The sequence below is a fragment of the Pseudophryne corroboree genome, chromosome 1 (genome assembly GCF_028390025.1).
Source record: "Pseudophryne corroboree isolate aPseCor3 chromosome 1, aPseCor3.hap2, whole genome shotgun sequence".
NCBI lineage: Eukaryota > Metazoa > Chordata > Amphibia > Anura > Myobatrachidae > Pseudophryne > Pseudophryne corroboree.
The window spans coordinates 520,418,396-520,432,478 of record NC_086444.1 but is presented as its reverse complement, the minus strand read 5'-3'; the positions used below and the strand labels follow the sequence as shown (position 1 = coordinate 520,432,478).

Here is a 14,083-nt window from a genome sequence, read left to right as displayed (position 1 = left end):
GTGTGAGGAACTCTAATAATCAATTGTGCTTTTCTGGCTCTGAGGTGGCGGAGGCATTCCGTGATTATTATTGCTCGCTATACGCGTCAAGGGCCTCCTATTCTACTGAGCAATTGGGGGACTATTTGGCTCAATTTGAGCTGCCCTTTTTGTCTCAGGATGATGCTGAGGCCTTAGAGGCGCCGTTTACGCTGGATGAGATAGAAACTGCAATCTCGTCTCTCCCTGCGTCAAAGGCCCCCGGTTACGATGGTCTCCCGGCTGAGGTATATAAAAAATATAGAGAGTTCTTTGCCCCCTATCTCCTGGAATTATTTAATTTATTATTGGAGTGAGGTGCCCTCTCTCAATCCATGTCGGAGGCAAATATTATTGTTCTACTAAAACTGGGGAAAGACCCCTTACAACCAGAGTTTTACCGACCCATTTCTCTTCTAACTACTGACGTCAAGATATTGGCAAAAATCTTGGCAACTCGTCTGAATCTAGTCATCACATCCATAATCCACCCTGATCAAACCGGGTTTATGCCGGGTAAGCCCACCGCTCAAAATCTACGTAGGTTGTTTTGCCATCTACAGAGGCATGATTTGGTGTAGACTGAGGCTGTGGTCGTATCCCCGGATGCGGCCAAAGTATTCGATTCAGTGGAATGGGTATATTTATGGGCAGTGCTTAAAAAATTTGCTTTTGGACCCCGATTTATTAGTTTTCTCCAGGTATTATATTCTTCACCAACTGCTCGTGTTATGGCGAATGGATTTACCTTTGAGTCTTTTGTATTGAAGAGAGGCACTCGGCAGGGCTGTCCTCTTTCTCCTGCGCTGTTTGCTTTAGCCATAGAACCATTAGCTACCTTGTTGCGCGCCTGCGAGAGGATTAAGGGCCTTAGAGTTGGAAATGTTGTGGACGTAGAAGTGCTATATGCAGATGATATGTTTCTCTTCCTTCAGGACTCTAAAGATTCCCTAGAAAATATGTTTCAAGTAGTTGATAAATTTGGTGTTTTCTCAGGCCTGTTAATTAATTGGGATAAGTCACATATTCTTCCTATCTCTGGTATCCTCCCTGTAGATTTGCAAAAAGCACATCCCTTACAGTGGACATTAAGGTTCAAGTACCTTGGTATTTGGATTACACCTAGAGCGGTAGATTATGTGACTCAAAATATCGATCCTATTATTGTAAATTTTAAGGAAAGGGCTCATACATGGAGAAAATTACCCTGATCTGTCTTGGGTCGCGTCAATCTGTTTAAAATGGTGATGCAACCTAAATTTTTGTATGCCCTATTTAGTATAATTGAGGGTATATTGTCATCTTTTGTTTGGGGCAACAGACCAGCACGAATCACTATTAAAACATTATATAAACCACTATATTTGGGAGGAGTGGGCCTTCCCAATTTGAGACTTTATTATGTGGCTGCGCAGTTGTCCCAGCTGTCGGGCTGGACTGCGGATATAGTGGATTTGACTTTGTTGGGATTTCTGGCTGAGCGGGTGGAGTGCTCTCCTACTTTTTCTTTCTCTCCTCTTCAATTTCTTCTTTCTGGCCGGTCGACTACCAGTTTGCCTCCTTTGTTACGTCAAGCCTTGTTGATCTGGAGATATGCTCATACCCTCTTTGATTGGTCGGGGCATGACAAATGCGCTCCAATATGGTTCAATGACATGTATCCTGAGCTCAGTAAACTATCATTAGATAATATTTGGATTATTAAGGGAGTATTGTCTGTGGGCCAATTATATCGGGACGGAGTATTTAAATCCTTTCACCAGCTGAAAGAAGAATTCAGTGTTTCTAATACTGCCTTATTCAGGTATTTTCAGTTGCGGCATGCTGTACAGGCTCAATTTTCCCCAAGGTTCCCTCCCTGACAATTTCAGACTCACCGGTTGAGACACTGCTGACCACCTTAGGTCAGAGGGGAAAAATATCTGTCACATACACTGCTCTAAATGATAGATTTAACCTGGATCAACTGAATAGTCTTAGATCCAAGAGGGAGTTGGATCTGGGACCCCTATCCAATGAACAATGGCTCCAAGTGCTCGGGTCTATTAGGTATACTACTCCATGTATTAGGTATAGGCAGGTGTTATATTATGTTTTACACATGATATACCTCACTCCTGTATCTATGCAGAGAGCTGGGCTTAGAGATAATACTTTATGTCCCAAATGCCAGGCTAATGATGCGGGGTTCTGCCACCTTTTATGGAACTGCCCTGTGGTCTCTGTATTCTGGAGGGATGTGTGGCAGGATATTGTTTTTACTGCTCCTTCTCTCCCAGGTTTTAGTCCTGGCTTATGTATGTTTGGCCTTGACCTAGAGGAAACACACTCAAGTACAATATATAAATACATCCTGTGTCTTACTACCTTAGCTAAAGTTATTATAGCGAGAGTTTGGTTTTCAGCAGACTCGCCCAAGATATGTCAGTGGAGGGCATTGGTTAATGAGGTGGCCAGGCATGAGAGATATATGTACAAATCACGTGGATCTATTTCTAAATTTACAGAAAAGTGGAATGGTTGGTGTAGTTCTAGATTGGGAGACCTGAACTGTCTATATAACAAGCTTTGACATTAAGAGGCGATGGTAAACATTTGTTTAGATATCTGGATCTATCAGATATTATTGTGTTGCTTTGTTAGTATAACTATGGAAGCTTTGTATATATTCACTGATGTATTATCTACCTTATGATATATAGAAGCGATGTGAAGCAATTGAGACACACACACGGATACTCCTTTACTATTTATCATATTGTTTATTGATGGCATATGTTATTTTATGATAAGTTTTATTTAATGTACATGTTAAATTGTACTGTTTTTCAATGTTTATAAACTCAATAAAAAAGCACATGATTGCTGATTCCGGGGGATCGCGACCGTACAGAGCCCTGCCTGAGGTGCCCGGAGCACTGCACGGCCTGCCGCCGCAGTACAGAACAGGAGAGCCCCGGAGAGGATAGCGCTCGTCCCTGCGAGCGGCACTTGCATCCCCCGCCGGAAGTGAGAGCCGCGGCTGGTCCCCGGGTCAGCGTCCACGGCACCCCCGGTCTCTGCTTACTGAGAGAGAGCCTGCTGGTGGTGGAGGTGAAGGCTTGCCGCACGGCCCGGACCTGGAAGTCTGGAGGGGTAAGCTGTCTGTGCTCACCTTAGCACAGCTGCGAAGGTCACCATCTTCTATCTGATGCCATAATCTGATTGCTGCACTAGTGGAACGGTGGGAGATGGTTCCTGGTTCTTCTCTGGACCTCCTGTGACTTCTGGCAGTACATATATTTATATGCTGGTCCTATTTCTCCCTATCTGCCTCCCGGTGGGTACGCTGCTCTGCTGCAGAGGATATCTCTCTATGTCCAGGGGCTCATTCCCCCCCCCCCTCGAACCTGGTAGCTGCCTGAGGTAATAGATTCACCTCTCATCCCTCCCGGCCCTCCCCGACACCCCTGCCCTCCCCGACACCCCTGCCCTGTGATATAAGCCCTCCCGGTTTCAAGAGTGATATTGCACCACCTGGGGATGGCCCTCATCCCGGCCAACCAAGAGATGCTCTAACAACGTCATAGTGTGGCCCCCTCACCCAGATTCTTTCATTCGATCCGTGGATCCGTATATATTGAGTATTTTCTAACTATCAACATCAGTTTTTAATATGTCTAACAAGAACCGGAAGGCGTCAGCTGCGGCCACTCCTTCTATGTTTACACTTAAATCTAAGGCGCCACCGCAGAATACATATCGTGCAGGGTCATCTCCCCCCGATTCCCCGGCAGACCTGGACATAGACCCGTCCATACACTCAGTCCTTACCACTCTGGTAGACGGTATTAAGCTGACATGTCAACAAGAACTCAAGCAGGCGGTGGACGACTTCAAGTCTGAATTGACATCTCTTGGTACAAGAACAGACGCCCTGGAGTCCAAAACGGACGAAATATGCCAATACCAAGGCTCAGTGGAGCGGGAGCTTTCCCTCCTCAGATCTGAAATTGCCGACCTTAAGGAGAAACAAGAGGATATGGAGAACAGGTCGCGTAGGAATAACCTGCGGATTCGGGGTGTCCCTGAGACTATTTCTGCTCCGTCTATACCTGCATTTCTCAAGGACCTCTTCAGACACATTCTCCCCGGTCTCAAAGATAACGACCTTCTCCACGATAGGGCGCATCGGGCGCTCAGAGCCAGGCCCCCTCCGGGCCAACAGCCTCGAGATATTATCACCCGCCTGCACTACTACCAGACAAAGGAGAGGCTTGTTGTTGCGACTAGAGATACGCCGACCATTACATTTCGAGACACACAGGTCCAATTATTCCAGGATTTGGCACCTTCTACCCTACAGAAAAGGAGGGACCTCCAGCCTATCACTAGAATCCTGCGCCAGCATAATATAAAATATAGATGGAACTTTCCCTTCCAACTACAAGTTTTAGCAGATAACATGGGCCCTCATTCCGAGTTGTTCGCTCGCAAGCTGCTTTTAGCAGCATTGCACACGCTAAGCCGCCGCCTACTGGGAGTGAATCTTAGCTTATCAAAATTGCGAACGAAAGATTTGCAATATTGCGAAAAGACTTCTCTGTGCAGTTTCTGAGTAGCTCGAGACTTACTCTTCCAGTGCGATCAGTTCAGTACTTGTCGTTCCTGGTTTGACGTCACAAACACACCCAGCGTTCGCCCAGACACTCCTCCATTTCTCCAGCCACTCCCGCGTTTTTCCCAGAAACGGTAGCGTTTTTTCACACACTTCCATAAAATGGCCAGTTTCCGCCCAGAAACACCCACTTCCTGTCAATCACACTCCGATCTCCAGTACGAAGAAAAAACCTCGTAATGCCGTGAGTAAAATACCAATCTTCATAGCAAATTTACTTGGTGCAGTCGCAGTGCGAACATTGCGCATGCGCAGTTAGCGGAAAATCGCTGCGATGCGAAGAAAATTACAGAGCGAACAACTCTGAATGACCACCATGGTATGCACGGCCAAGACACTGGAGCAAGGACAGAAGTTACTTGAGGACTTAGATTTGCTTCCTGATCCTAATACTGACCCTGGCCCACTGAGTTCTCCTAAACCGCAACGTACTCGACCCCCTCAGGTGTCTTGGCAGTGTTATGAGCCACGGCTGTGGCTCATTCCTGTTTTGCATTTTGGTTATGTATTTTATGTTATACTTCTGTTTATGTTCCCCGTGGGTGTCATGGGGTGTTCGGAGCTCACCCTTAAGGAGAGGGTACTGTTATGAACCACAGGTAGTGGTTCATTCCTGTTTTCCGTATTTTATGTTTATAGTTGTCTTGCAGGCCAGGATTTCCTGTTGCTCTTGTTTAAGAAGACTCTTGTTTGCTGCCGGTGGTGAGTCTGTGTAATTGCAGCTTGTTCCCATGTGTTCAGCCTCACCTGTCTGTTAATTGCACCTCTCAGTTGTGCAGCAGGGCAGCTGCACGACATAATTAATTAGGACTCTCTGTTATATTCTGGCTCAGTGCAATACACAGACGCTGGTGATAGTTCCAGAGTTCTTGAGTTCTGAGCTAGTCCCTGCCAGTTCCTGAGCTCCTGTCTAGCAGTGTCTGTCTAGCTGCTTCCAGTGTCAGTTCCAGTGTCGGTTCCAGTGTCGGTTCCTGTGTCGGTTCCAGTGTCTGATCCCGTGTCCTGCCGTGAAGCGTTCCTGTCCAGAAGTCCTGTGGCTTTGTCTGTGCCTGGTCGAGTGTCTGGCTTCTTGGTGTCCACCGGTCTGTCGTTTGGGATTCTGCGTGTCCTCCGGTTCTGAGAGTCTGTGTCGGCTGCATTGGGGGTTCCTGTCCGTTTGCCAGTATTTGTACCGGTTCCGTGAGTAGCGGCTTTGCCGCGTCTGTCGGCCTAGGCCGCAGTATTCTTTGGTTATATTTTGTTACTGGTGTTTTGCAGAGGGTTCTGCTTATGCTGTCACCGTCGGTACACAACAGTATTGTGTCGGCGTGTGGACAGCATTTCCTTTATTGTTCTTTTCCATTGGCAGCGTGCCGCACATATATTTAGTTTTAGGGTTGTTAGTAGCCCCTAGCCTTCTGTTTGCTTTAGTTAGAGGTCCCCTTGTTATTATCCTGTTTCGGTTCACGCCTTGTCTCACTCTAAGACATGGGGGTATCAGAGTTGGGCAGACCTAATCTGCCCTTCAAACGCGGCTGCCGTGGGCCCAAGAAACCATAGTCACTCAGGCGTGAACTGACCACACGGGTGAAACAATGGAGGTAGGGTGCTAGGGGCTATTTCCACACCACACCTTATTTCAGCGTCACGTTCTGGTGCTCTGGACTCACTACGCAACATCTCCCTTGTTCTGAGCACCAGGAACCTAACAGGCAGCAAGTTCGGAATGGCTCGAAAAATGATTCGGCCCCGCCTTGAGTTGGGACTCCTGTTCGCCTGGTCTGATATTCCGTCCGGAGACGGACACGGGACAATTTACTTATAAGTTGCTGTCCTACTTTGATAAGATACCTTGTTAAGCGTAGCTTCTTTTCCATTGCATGTTAAGGGTTGTTTGACATTGCCCCCCCTCTCCCCCCCCTTTTTTTTTCTGTTAGTTGCATATTTTGTATATTATCCTGGTTTTTGGATAACCCTGTTTGTTTGTTTGTTTTAGGTGTTATTAGCCATTTTATATTATGGTGTGTACATCACGGATCCACCTCCTTTACTCCTCCCCTTCTGGGAGGTCTTTTGACTGGTTTGGGGGCCCACGGTGTCTCACCGGCCCTAGATTTTCTCCCCTCCACCTCTGGAGGATATTGTTATAGTACCTATTTATCTAGTGTTCTCTTTTTCCCCCTTCTTTATTCTAGTGTGTGTCTTCCTGTCATTATGAATGGCCCTATTGTTCGGGCTTACTTTATAAGGGGTTTTGGCCTGTTCAGGCCTTCTGTTCTTGTTTTTCCTCTTTTTCTTGTTCTCCTGTCCTTTTCCTTTCTCCTCCTTTCTCTCCTTTCCTTTTTTCCCTCTTCCTCCTTTCTTCCCCTGACTCGACCGGCCCTGTTCAATTTTTCAAGGTTCTTTCAGCAGAGCGTAAGAGCTTTTCGTGTCTGGCCTCCCCCATGGGTCTGAAGGTCTTCTCTTTGAATGTCAATGGCCTCAATTCCCCTAGGCGGCGTACAATGGTCCTGGATACTTGTAGGCGAGAGAAAGCTGACATCGTGATGCTCCAGGAAACCCACATGACTGGCACTCATTCTCAATTACGAGGTAAGCGCTTTCCACAATGCTATTTTGCTTCTGCCCCATGCAAAAAAAGGGGGGTTGCAATTTTGATTTCTAATAAGGTTCCCTTTACTCTCTCTAAATCCCTGATAGACCCGGAAGGCAGATTTCTTATGCTGTTGGGCACCATTGGAGCTGAGCTGTTCACCCTAGTTAATCTGTATGCTCCAAATACTGGCCAAGCCCGCTTCTTCCGGAGTACATTTCGGCATATTGAGCGGTTCTCACAAGGCCATATTCTTATTGGTGGGAGTTTTAATGCAGTGCTCGACCCGTCCCTTGATAAAAAGGCCCCCACTCTAATTAAACACTCCCCTGAGGTACTGCGAACGGTGCAGGTCTTGGGAGACGGTATTAATAGGATGATGTTGCTAGATTCCTGGCGCCTCAAAAATTCTATGGCTAGGGACTATACCCATTACTCTGCTCCTTACCAAATATATGCCAGAATCGATATGATACTAGTCTCCCGTTCCTTGGCACCGATGGTCACTTATGCAGGTATAAAGCCCATCTCTTGGACGGACCACTCGGGAACTATCCTCCTGTTTGAACTCGGTAGCTCCGGTGGTAGGTCTGGGTCCTGGAGGTTGGATGATAGCCTATTATTAGATCCGTCTACTCTCCGAGACGTTAGATCTGCCATATCGGAATACTTTGAGATCAACGTATCTGATGAGATAGCTAATAGTATTGTTTGGGAGGCTCATAAAGCCACGATTCGAGGTAAGCTCATTAGCGCAGCTTCTCATCGCCGAAAGCAGACCCAAAGTGAAATTTCTTCTTTAGAAACTGAAATATCATCTCTATTGCTCAAACATCAATTACACCCCTCCTCTACCTTACTTTCTCAAATAAACATGCGAAGAGGCAGACTCAACACTATATTGTCCCGTAGATCGGCCTTTATTCTACGACGGCTGCAACAGAAATACTACGATAAGGCAGATAAAGCTGATTCTGTTTTAGCTAACAAGCTTCGGGAAAAAAAGGCCTCGAATTTAATTAATAAATTGAGGTCTCTTCATACAGGGGCCGTCACATATGACCCAGAGACAATTGTTCGGGAATTTCAAACCTACTATGAAACACTTTATAATCTCCCTACTACCACACCCCAACACGACATGCGGGATACTCCTTCTCTTTCCTCTTTTTTCAATAATATTATACTCCCTCGTGTTTCTGACCAGCACCTCTTGGACCTAAACGCTGACTTTATGGATATAGAAATTCTAAGTGCCATTAAGAATCTTAAAGTGTCTGCTGCCCCAGGCCCGGATGGTTTTTCCCCTATATACTATAAAAAGTGTGCGACGGAACTTACTCCCTTTCTCTCTAAATTTTTTAACGATATATTGCGCGGTGCTTCTTTTGATGTCTTGACTTCTTTGGAGAGTATAGTTGTGATCCCTAAACCCAGTCGAGATCCTGAACTGGTTACTAATTATAGACCCATATCACTCTTAAATGTTGACATTAAGATCTACGCAAAATTACTGGCTAATAGGCTGGGTCCCTTGCTCCCTCAACTGATCCATCCTGATCAAGTCGGTTTTATACCTGGGCGCCAAGCCTTAGATAACACGTGTAGAACGGTGGATCTGATACACGAAATACACAAACAAAAACAGCCGGCTATGGTCCTAGGTTTAGACGCCGAAAAGGCATTCGATCGGATTCAATGGCCGTTTATGTTCCACGCGATACAACAGGTGGGGATTTTGGGCCGTTTTTTTCAGGGAGTGACAGCATTATATAACAACCCCAGGGCGGCTGTACTTGCCAATGGAGTGATGTCTTCTCCTTTTCGGATAGCTAATGGCACGCGGCAAGGCTGTCCGCTCTCTCCTTTGATATTCACTTTAACTATAGAACCCCTTGCTGCGCGGATCCGGGCCAATCCACTCATTAAAGGGATAAAGGTGGGTTCTGTTGAGCACAAAATTGCATTATATGCAGATGATGTGTTGCTTACGATCTCTCACCCTGTACATTCATTGCCCCATCTCTTTCGTGAAATAGAGGAGTTTGGTGCACACTCTGGCTATAAAATTAATACTGATAAGACTGAGGTCTTAGACTTTTACATCCCGCAAGATATGAAGGATAATTTAACACACAGGTTCAATTTTCGCTGAAATGCAAAGAAAATTACGTACCTGGGAGTTGCTATAACCAAAAATTACTCTCACCTTTTTCAGGCCAATTTCCCTAACCTGATCGCCCGACTTCAAAAAGACCTTGAAAACTGGGGTAGCCAGTATATATCTTGGATCGGTCGTATCAACGCCGTTAAAATGAACCTGTTGCCCAGACTCCTCTATTTGTTTCAGACTCTCCCCGTCCGAGTACCGCCTTATGTCTTTAAAAACCTCCAACACTCCTCGTCCCAATTCATCTGGTCCAAAAAGAAGCCCAGAGTGTAACGCGTTACACTACAAAAGCACACCTCGGAGGGCGGCCTAGGAGTCCCAGACTTCAAGGCCTATTATATAGCGGCCACCCTAGCACAATGTACTCTATGGAATACTCCAAAAGTGGAGAGGGTATGGGTCTCAATAGAGGCCGACTCTCTTAATTTGAATTATCTTTCCTCTTTATTGTGGCTTCCCCCTTCGACACGCTCCCGCTCCGTCAAATCACACCCAGTAGTATCTCACTCCCTAGACGTCTGGGATTTAGCTAATCGTAAATTCCAGTTGGCACCGCCCCCTAGTCCTCTGGTCCCGATATTTGATATTCCTTTGTTTCAGCCAGGCCGTCACCCTAATACCTTGCCCCGTTGGCGAGAGGAGGGGATCATGTTATTAAATGATCTGACCTCAGATTCAGTGTTCCCAACCTTTGCAGAATTACAATCTAAATATGCGCTGCCTCATTCACTCTTCTTCCAATACCTGCAAATTCATCACTTCCACTCCACGCTTCTTACACAGATTAATCATAGGCCGTTGACTTCTTTGGAAGGTAATGCAACACGCGCAAATTCGACTAAGGGACTTATTTCCACTATCTATAGATCACTGGTTCCCCCAGGGCAATTAGATAAGGAGCCGCATGAAAGGGCGTGGGAATCGGATCTGGGAGAAACTTTTGACTCTTAGGAGTGGATGGATATCTACACTAGCTTAGCGTCGAGCTCTATTTGTGTGCGAGCGAAGGAAAATGCATACAAGCTCTTCTATAGATTGTATTATGTTCCCACCCGACTTGCCAGGATGTTTCCAGACACTTCTCCACTCTGTTGGAGATGTAAAACAATGGATGGTACGTTCTTGCATATTTGGTGGGAATGTCCTAGACTCCTCCCTCTCTGGAGGGAATTGGGATCTCTTTTCAGTTCGATCCTGGAGATCAACATCCCCTTTTACCCTAAGCACTTCCTCCTCTCTGTGTCAATCCCTGGGGCCTCGCGATGTCAGTCAAAATTGTTCACCCATATGGTCCTGGCAACTAGATGTGCCATTGCATCGACTTGGAAATCCACAGAGGCTCCTACTCACGGAGAAATTGTGGGGAAAATATGGCACATCTATACTATGGAACATATCACTAGTATCTTGAAGGGCTCTTCGGAGGCCTTTATTAGGACCTGGGACCCGTGGACGTCCTTTTTTGAGACCTCTCCCCCTTTTCGCTAATGGGGCTTGACCCTATCGTAAGCTCCAAACAATGTGCATTCTCATATACCGTTTTCTTTTACGGTTTCTTTCCTCTGGACGGGACCGGCCGAGTCACCCTACCCCTCACCGTTCATACTTTTCTTCCCCACCCCTGGTTTCTGATCGTGTGTCTCTGTTTCTTCCCTCTTCTTTTTCTCCCTCTGATGATTTTTTCATTCTTATATTGTTTCATAATGTCTTAAATAAAAAATTGATGAGTATAAGTTTTGTCTAGATAGAAATTAGGCTCACACTACTTTGTCTATGTCAGTTCTTGATCACCCTTAAGGGTATGTTTAACATGTATTTATGACTCTGTACGTATAACCTGATAAAATGCTATTGTCTGTTCCTGTTTGTATCTCATCTGCCTAATAAACAAATATTTAAAAAAAAAAAAGCACATGATTAAACAAGTACTGTATATCACATTTACCAGTCTACATGGGAAAATAAAGAGTTCATCATTAAAACTTTGCAATACATCAAAGCACATAGATGATACCCAAAAATGTATACTAATCTTATATATTATGTATTTTACCTAAATGGATCATATCAGAAATGTTCAAATTTGAGGTTTTTGGGCTCTTTATCCGTCAACATATATTTCAGGTATTTAACTCTGCTCAGTATCACATGTTAATGTCACATACAAGCTTTGCTTTCTCATTCAGAAATTCACATCTTCTCATTCTTAATAGAAATCTATATACTAAAAATATTTTGGCTATAGGGAGAGAGCTCAGTGATTCTGAGAGAGGGATGATTGTTGGAGCACATTTACGAAGAACTACACTGATGAATAGTGCTAGACTTGTGTCACAGGGAGTTGTAGTGGCTAAAGGAATGCTTCCAGACAGTCCTGCTTTTGATCTGATGATATGGTCTACTGAAATGTAGCAGCTGCTTTATTAGAATGCGGGCTTGGATCTGGTGATTGGATAGATTGTGGGTGTGACTTGTTTTCTTTTTTTATGTTCCTGAGGGGAATTCTAAGGCGATCTTTGCTTTGAAGTATGAGGAGAAGACACAATCTGTTAGGTACACATGTAGAATAATGTACGTACTGCAGGACAGACTGTGGATTAGTTTGGTGTGTCACTTGTATACAGTGTTATGGTTTGGACACAAATAATAAGGCCTTTAGAATAGTACTTTAGATTATAATAGCTGCAATGTCATCCAGAGTGATCTCCTCAGTGACATGTTTTGTGTTATAAGGAATGAATATCCCACAATACTAATTCTCTTAAATATTTCATAAGTGTGGAAATAATATAAACCGTATATCGCAGGTATCCCAGTTACACAATCTCAAATAAAATGCACCCCTATTAAGCTGGAACATAGATTTAGGAGAAGCACCTAAGACTGGAATGTCCACAAAATCATTAAAACATCAACTCTTGTAAGAATTTTTGGAAAAATTTCAATCATCTGTTGCAAAGATTTTTTTTTAATTGTCAGTATACTACAAAGCTGGTTCTTAAGTCTGTTGACATTCTTTGTGTTGTGTCACATATGCAGCTTCCACAATAATGTGAACAAAATAAATGTGAGCTATTGCCCTATAAAGAAGGAAAGCAGTGAGTATGGACAGAATTTCTATGTGTTAAGTGGCAGTAATCCAAGATCTGCTGCTCAAGAACTAGATGCTGAAATGAGCATGTCCAATAACATGGATGCTGGAACTAAACGCACTCTTCATGAATAACTTGGTCACCTATTACCAAACTGAGAAAACATTACCCAGAATAATGGAAGTCATTTTACTTTATTACTTTTATTGTTTTTCCAGAAATTACCATTTATTTTCAACGTAACCATTATTTTTCAAAATTGTGAAAATTGCTCTGGTGTAAAACATCTCATCCATTAAAGAGTTAAACCATAGCCCTAATCTATGAATTTGTGAATTCCACTTCTGATGCCATGGACATTTCCTATTTTTAAATAGACTAATATCCATATACTGAAAGTAATATTTTCTGTTGTAGTCTATAACTAGTTGTTTTTAACTGCTCCATAAATAAATATAGAATCTACCTTGATTGCCACCAGGGGCATCATTCTTGTAACTAATCTACAGTATGGTACTGTATTAACATGATACATATACCCATCAGTCATAACGTTAAATCGACCTGCCTATTATTGTGCAGGTCCCCATTGTGCTGCCAAAACAACTCTGCTCTGTCAAAGCATGGACTCCACAAAACATCTGAAGGTGTCCAGTGGTATCTGGGACCAAGACGTTAGCAGCAGACCCTTTAGTTGCTAGGTGGGGCCTCCATGGCTTGGAGTTGTTTTCCCAGCACATCCCACAGATGCTTGGTTCAGATTGAGATCTGTAGAATCAACACTGTGAACTCTTTGTCATGTTCCTCAAACCATTCCTGAACAATTTTTGTAGTGTGGTAGTGAGCATTATCCTTGACATACACAATGTGTAAGGTCCACAAGTGTTCCTTTTTTCTTTTGTGGAATTCCTCAGAAACCTTCTTCTAGAATCTCCAGCAGAGTAAAAGAGCAACAAAGAAACCTCATCAATGGTGATTGTGTGCATCAAAATGCTTATTTTGGGCTTTTACACCCTTCTCACCAACTCCCAGAAAAACCTTTTGATGCACACATCTCACTGTGTTGAAGTGGGTTTTCTGGCTGACCGTTGATTATGAAAAGTGCCGTCAATCACAATTGATAAGGCTTCTTTGTTGTTCTTTTACCCTGCTGGAGATTCTGGAAGAAGTTTTCTGAAAAATTCCAGGAAAGAAAAAAGGAACACTTTGTATATATAATTTTAACAGCGCTTGTGGACCATCCACAGTGTGTATTTTGAGATGTTTGAGGAGTGGTGCTCCTGAGTGTTTGGACGAAGCAGCAGTTCGGTGGTACAAGTTATTCCATTTTTTATATATTTACAGGGAGCAATATCCTGCTGAAAGAGGCCACTGCCATCAGAGAATACTGCCTCCATGAACAGGTGAACTTGGTTTTAAATAATGTTTAGGTGGGTGGTACGTGTGTCAAAGTAATATTCACATGAATGCCAGGACCCAAGGCTTCCCAGCCAAACATTGCCCAGAGCATCACACTGCCTCTACCGCCTTGCTTCTTCCAGTAGTACATCCTGGTGCCATTTCTTTCCCAGGTA

At 44.2% G+C, this 14,083-nt stretch overlaps 1 long non-coding RNA gene across 2 annotated transcripts in view; it reads left to right on the top strand.

The window, feature by feature from the left end:
* The window catches only part of LOC134912512 (uncharacterized), a 146,403-nt gene that overhangs the window by 56,253 nt on the left and 76,067 nt on the right, over positions 1–14,083 (top strand). For both annotated transcript variants that reach the window (XR_010176978.1, XR_010176977.1), the window contains exon 3: positions 13,854–13,912. This is a non-coding gene — a long non-coding RNA (uncharacterized LOC134912512). The remainder of the gene's footprint in view (positions 1–13,853; positions 13,913–14,083) is intronic.